We start from the raw sequence: 7,691 nt of genomic DNA on the forward strand, positions 1-7,691 counted from the left end.
ACATTCATAGAACATTTCTAGGATGAATGTGTATGCAATATATCCTTACTGTTTGTGAACATTAATGAAAACCTTAAATGTGAAAATGTTTCTGATAACATTTAAAACAGTAATGATTAAAATAAAGTGCCTATTTGAATGCTTAAAACGTTTTTTTTTTCTGTGTACATGTACTGAACTGCGAAAGCTTTTTCTACACTTCTTCGGGGTATAAATTCATCTTTTACTTGTCAGTAAAGTAGTGATTGTATCTCATCAGAAGTAGTTTCTCAAATCGCTTGCTGGAAAGTCTGTTTCTCTTTGGGGTCAGCACGAGACTCCCTAAACTAAAAAGTCTTTCAACTGGAGCACTTGATGGTGTTGCAGTGTTGTATTTGAGGGAGATGCCTTTAATGTTTGGGAATTTGTTGAGAATGTCTAGCTCTAATGCAGAAGACTTCAGGTACTCCATGACTTCTGTTTCTGAAGAATAAGAGTAAGACGTATCCTCATCTTCAAACATAAAAAAATCATTGTCATTGGAGGTAGAAGGTTTCTGCTCCACAGTGGGGCCCTCAGAGCGTTGAGCTTGACATTCTGCAACCAGCAATGACTTCACATGGTTTTTTTTCCCCTCATCCTTAATCCAGCGTAACTTGAAACGAGGTAAAGTGGCAGCTGCCAAAAGTGCATCATTACTGTCCAAGACAGAGCTGAAACGTGCTTGTATGACCTGTAAGAATAAAAGACAGAAGGTAATCAATAAAGATATAAAAGATATAAATACAGATATAAAATATATAAAAAAAACAATTTGTGCATTACAATTTAAATTAACTAACACAATTCCTGTAACTATACAAGTCAATTTGCTTTTATAATAAGTTAAACATCTATCTATCTATCTATCTATCTATCTATCTATCTATCTATCTATCTATCTATCTATCTATCTATCTATCTATCTATCTATCTATCTATCTATCTATCTATCTATCTATCTATCTATCTTCTGCACATTCATTCACGGAGACATCGTGAGGGCTTCAAGTTACAGAATGTTAATATTAATTCGTTAAATATAACAATAACAATCAAAGTTGTTTTGGTAATTGGTTAAAAAACATATGATTAATTAACGTTGTACACGTTTTGTTTATTGTAAGTGCATGATAAATGACATAGTTAAATAATGTTAACAAATAAAAGAAAAGTGATGTAGAAACTTACCTGTACAATCGCTTCTGGCAGACCAGATGTCATAGCGGAAAGACCACTTTTAAGTGCCAAGGTTTTGGACATAAGAACTTCGAGTGTTGGTAGGATGGTGCCGTAATAGCAGTGATCTTCACCTTGTAAGATATCCAGGGCAGTGGCGAGGGGCTTCAGTACTGCGCAATATTCCTTTAGGAAAAGATATTCCTTTTCTGTGATGCATTTTATTCCCATTTGATTGCAAAGGGTGTTTAAATCTGTAAGTGCGATTTGAGACACAAGTGACAGTGCATCATGAAATGAATTCCATCTAGTTGCGGTGGGAACGATGAGCTTTCTTTTGATTACATCCTCAACTAGCTCTGAGGCCACTGTCGAGCGACTTGCTTTAGTCCACAAACCAGAGCACTTTGCAAGGACACTTCTGTATGTAGTTTTGGACTCATTTTTAGTTGTTAGCCATTTTTCTATATCATTGCGCGACACTAAATTAAGCGTGTGGGAAGCACAGCTCAGGTGAGGGGGAAGAGTAAATTGTCCGTCCGACTCAGAGGAGAGAGCCTGGCCGACATCTGTGAATGTCACTTCATCATCATCAAAATCGTCTTCAGAATCAGATTGTGTTTCTTCAGTAGGTGCATACATTCTGAACGCTTTTAGGAAATTTGACCCGTTGTCTGTGACTGTCGCTGTGATTTTACTTGAAAGCCCAAATGCTGAATGCACCTGCTCAATTTCACTTCCAATCACATCATATGTATGCCTTCCTTTAATTCTTTTACAGGCTATAGCAGCTTTTTCACGGCTAAAAGACACAGGATTAATCCAATGGGCGGTCATCCCAAGGAAGCTTTTATTATTACTAGTCCAAATGTCTGCGGTTGTGGAGACATACTCTAGACGCTCATGTTTTTTTAAGTTCATGCTCCATCTCAGCATAACATTTATCCAAGTACCTTGAAAATGTCTTTCGGTCCTGCGTCACATTAGACCGGTCCGTCACGGGTATCATCGCAAGTATATCTCTGAATGACTGTGATTCCACAGTGGACGAGGGCAGCATTTCCTCCACGACGTATGCTGCTACACCCCTCTTTACTTGTTCCGAAGTTACTTTCCTTCCCGAACCTGAAGAAAAATCCAATTTAGCCTGTTTAGGCTTGGTTGAACCGCTTTCTTCTTGGGCACGTGCATCATTATCCTTGGCTACGAGTTTTGTTGTCGAATGCTTTCTGCTTAAGTGCTTAAACAAATTGCTCGTGGAGTTAAGAGCAGTAGAAAGCTCTTTAGGAAATGCACAAAGTTTGCATTTAACAGTAATATTTTTGTTTTTACGCTCAATGAAATCAAAATAATGTCTGTATTTCCATTTAAAGAAACAACCACCACACTCTGCATCCATTTTAGCGTGCGTCCTCCGATAAGTGATTAAAGCACATGCTGGTTAACTGACCCTGCGCGCATGCTCATTAACTGACGTTGCTGCGCAAAACGTCATTTTAAAATAGATTTTAATTATTTTTTCAACACTTTAATGCAGGGGTCGGCAACCTTTTTGACATGACGTGCCATTTTATTTTTTCTTGTCAATGACTGTGCCATACCAACATTAATTTTACATTTAAATGTAACACTATGTAATTTTCAGATGTAAACTGTTAATATACAGCCAGAACATTGTTGCATAGGTTATCATCTTTATTTTAATAACACAAATTTGCACAGATTTCTAATAAACTAAAACTGTTACATATGCATACAAAACATTTTTATTTCTTAAAAACAAAAATCAGAGCAGAAAGTGTATGGAACACAAACACAAACAGTTTTGAAATAAAGTTCTGCTGCTTTTTTATGTGTTCTAGAATACCAAAATTGCACAGGCTAATGAAAAAAATAAAAATAAATAACAAACAAACCAGTTGAATACCAGTTAGTGTGCACCCTGGTCTTGTTTTCCTTTGCTGAGCTCTGTTATCTTGGGAGTATAGTGCGTCACTTTAAGTTGCACGCATGCTTCGGAGTGATCAACGCTCAAGCGATTTCGAGAGGGGGAAAGGACACTGTTCATGTGGGAGAATATTTGCTCGCAGAGGTATGTCGACCCGAAAACCGTCAGCAAAGCCAAAGCAAGCCTTTTGAGACAGCAGAATTTCTCTGGCAATGATGCCCAGCAAGTAAAAATGCAAGATCCTTGATTGTTCCCTGCCGTGGTTTCCAACTCTTTGCGAAGTTCTGCAAATTTTGTCATCCAGAGTGCTGAAGTCTTGAGCTCAATTAGCTGCATTTCCATGTCCTGTGTATTCATCCACCCGATTAGAGATTCGTCGAATTCGTGTCCATCGAAGCTCTCAGGATTAATCAAAAAAGGGAACATTGGTCCATATTTCCTAAAGTCCCCAAATCGTGTTTTGAATTCTGATTCGAGTTCGGAAATGTATTTGGAAATCTCACCCGTATTAATGCTGCGCTGCGCGGACAGCTCCCGTACATGTTTGAAATATTGGAATTTTGAGGAAGAAATATCCCTTGAGAAAATTGTTAGCTTGTCAACAAAGGAAGCCCATGTTTCGAACATGTTCAAAATAGTTTGTTCTGCACCTTGAAGTCGAAGATTTAGCTCGTTTAGATGGCCTGTGATATCAGCGAGAAACATAAGTTTCAAAACCCACGTCTCATCGTCGAGTTCATTGTAGACTTGGCCTTTTTCAGCAAGGAAGGCTTTAACACTGTCGAAGCAGCCAACAAACCTCTCCAAAACTTTACCACAGCTTAGCCATCTTACCGCCGAGTGGAGAGGAATATCTTTGTATGTGCTGTCCATTTCCTCAAGAAGAGACTGGAACTGTCGGTGCGTGAGGGAAGATCGCTTAACAATGAAATTAACAATCTTCACAACTGTAGCCATAACTTCATTAAGATCTGAATTTGACATTTTTGCACAGAGGTTTTCTTGGTGTATTATGCAGTGTAATTTCATTATGGGGTGACCCACTTTTTCCTCAATTAATCTGACAGCTCCTTTCTGTTTGCCGACCATGGCTGGGGCTCCGTCTGTTGTAATTGCAAAAATTCTTCCTACGTCAACCCCACGCTCCTCAAAATGCTCAACGAATACCTTGGCAATGTCTTCACCTTTTGTTGTGTCAGTCATTGCTTTTAGGCAGCACAGTTCCTCTCTTACATTCGAATCACAATATTTGGCCATGACTGCCAAACGCGGTATGTCATTTATGTCCACACTCTCATCCAGTGCAACACTAAATACCATTGCATCCTTCAATCCAGCTGTTTGTTGCTCATTTACATTTTCTGCCATTTCTTCTATGCGTCGCTGAACAGTTCTGGCTGACATGGGAATGTCTTTGATTCTTGACATAATAGTCTCCTTGTTAGGTAAGCCATCAAACAAAACCTCTGAGCAAGAGAGGAAAGCATCCTTAATGTACTCTCCGTCAGTGAACGGCTTTCCGCGTTTTGCAATGCAATTAGCAATTTGGTAGCTTGCTTCAGTAGCATTATTTTTAGGTCTAGCAAAGACATGAAGAGTGCTGGTTTGCTTCTCATAGTTGGATACAGCACGTCTGATGGACTCCGTCTTATCCCCCTGATCTTTAAAGGATTTCTCGTGTTTTGTTTCAAAATGACGCTTAACGCTGGAAGTACGGCACACGACATTTTCTAAACATAAAGTGCATACTGCACGATCCTTTTGAAAAACAAAACCATATTCATCTCTCCATGAGGGCTGAAATGACCGAACGTCAATTTTTGCCTTCTTTTGCATCGCCATTTGTGTACCTCGAAGTTCAGCACCACGGTGAGCGCAAACTGCACACTCGCTGACACGTGACCTCAAAGCGCCGTGACATAATACAGCATATTAAAGTAAACTTGATTATGATTACGTATTAAAGACACATTGTAATGCGAATACAACAAAACCTTCAACATTTCTTTATTTTAACAAATAATAAAAATTTTGTATAAAATACAGCATGTGCGTGGCGTGCCGTTAATTTTCTCTCAGCGTGCCAACAGTGGCACGCGTGCCTTAGGTTGCCGACCCCTGCTTTAATGTAACGCTAGTAACGTATTTTTATTAAAATTGGTAACTGTAATCAAATTACATTCATTTAAAATGTAAAGCGTTACATTACTGCGTTACCAAGAAAAGTAATTAGATTACAGTAATGCGTTACACAGTAACGCGTTATACCCAACTCTGGACACGAGTGAAACGAGCAAGATAACTCACTAGAAAATGTCCTGATTTGCTGTTGAGTGTCAGAATAGGAATGCCAAAAAAGATGGTCTTTTTACCTAACCAAGCCATTTAAACTTTTAATTTATCTAAAAAATAAATGTAACGTGGTGAAAACGCTATAAGAAACACTACACTTAAGAGAAACATAGGGGAAACAGACTTCTACAGAACACCGGATCCAAAAAAATCACAGTTTAACGCTAAAACACTTTACACCGCTATTGCAGAGCTGTCACTTTCTGCAACCACTTTGCCCACAAAAAAACGTCATCTCTGTTTGCAAACACGCAAACGGTCTATAGGGACAATGCATTTTTTTTTTTTGTTGTTGTAGAGAAGCACTGAAAATTCTGAAGCAAAACCAAAAATTCTGAATTTACTTGGCAAAAAACAAAAATGACTGAGTTGGAAAAACTAAAATATTATATGCAAAACAGAAGTAATGCAGAAACTCAGCAGCCTTGCTAATTCTAAGTTTAATTTCGATACACAATCATTTGAATGAAAACAACAAGCAAGACACCGCATGACAGTGAGCCTCTGTTCTGTCAACTGGCTTGAAATGAGCTTTAGTGGCATCATTTGCCGCATAACAGTCAAGCATGAGTAACTGAAAATTGTGCACATCATCATCATTTTCTGACAAACCCAATGAGCATTAACAACTTTATTTGATAGCCTGTTGCGTTTCAGAGGAGGATTGAACATGACTTAAGTCAATGTGTGTGATCTACCGACGCAAGAGACACATTAAAGTGCAATCATGTCCAGTGGAGCATCACTCAGAACTTGTGTCATTTTATTTTTCAGTGAATTTGTGTTACACTTATTTTTGGTTTATATTTTCAGCTGTTTATTCTTTTGGTCGAAAACTTTATAATACCATTTTTGGTCAAAGTTTTAGCTGCCAAAATTCTGGTGCATCCCAAGTTTTGTGGAGATGCTTGTGAAGTTAAACAAACAATTCCATTTCCACATTAACTTGATATGTAGATTCATGGTTAATTATACTTTTTTTGTGTCAGAAAATTTTATATTTACATTTGAAAAAAAAGTATTTCATATAGGCTAGTTTAGAGATTTTGAAAAAAAAACATTAAACAATGAAATAATGACGAAATAAGGAAAAGTATACAAATGTCAGATTTTCTTCTTTCCTTCAAAGATGGTTTTCATTTTGTGTGGGATTAGGGCAGCAACATCACAGAGAAAAATCCACAATTATTTAAAGAGTAACTAAACCCTAAACCAACTTTTTAGTTAATGATCTGTAAGAATGATGCTTTATTAGTGCTGTTCATTGATTTTAGTAACTTTTTTGACATTTGAATATAAAGTGTTTCAATACTGCAATATATGGTGTAAAAACGTCTGAGTGCTGCCCTCTTCAGGTTGAACGGTGGCTACTGCAGTTGAATTTTCCTATTGGATGTTGGGTCCAAAAAATGACTCGTGACGTAAGCAGGTTCAAGCTCACCACGCCCTTGTTACGATCTCACCACACACTTGGTACGAGCTTAGTTCGTCCCCTCTATCTCCATTGTGATCTTCCCACTTTTCTTGCATTTTTCAAATATTGCCAGTGGGCGGAGTCAGGCTCTGACCAGGGGTTTAGTTACGCTTTAAAATTATACCAGAATATGCAGACAAAGAGGAAGCACAGGGCTAGAGAATGAGTGGGGAAAGAAGAAGTGCAGGGCTAGAGAATAATCAGGAATAGAGGGAGTGCAGAACGAGAGAATGAGGAGGACTAGAGGAAAAGCAGGAAAGGAGGAAGTGCAGGTCTAGAGAATGAGTGGGGAAAGAGGAAGTGCAGAGCTAGAGATTGAGTGGGGAAAGAGGAAGTGTGGGGCTAGAGAATAAGCAGGACTAGATGAAGTGCAGAACGAGAGAATGAGCAGGACTAGAGGAAAAGCAGGTAAGGAGGAAGTGCATGTTTAGAGAATGAGCAGGGCTAGAGGAAGTGCAGGACCAGAGGAAGTGCAGGGCTAGAGAATAATCAGGAATAGAGGAAGTGCAGAACGAGAGAATGAGCAGGACTAGAGGAAAACCAGGAAAGGAGGAAATGTAGGATTAGAGAATGAATGGGGAAAGATGAAGTGCAGGGCTATAGAATGAGCAGGGCTAGAGGAAGTACAGGACTAAAGGATAAGTGGGGAAAGAGGAAGTGCAGGGTTAGAGAAAGTGCAGGACTAGAGGAAATGTAGGATTAGAGAATGAATGGGGAAAG

The sequence above is a fragment of the Paramisgurnus dabryanus genome, chromosome 13 (genome assembly GCF_030506205.2).
Source record: "Paramisgurnus dabryanus chromosome 13, PD_genome_1.1, whole genome shotgun sequence".
Classification (NCBI taxonomy): domain Eukaryota; kingdom Metazoa; phylum Chordata; class Actinopteri; order Cypriniformes; family Cobitidae; genus Paramisgurnus; species Paramisgurnus dabryanus.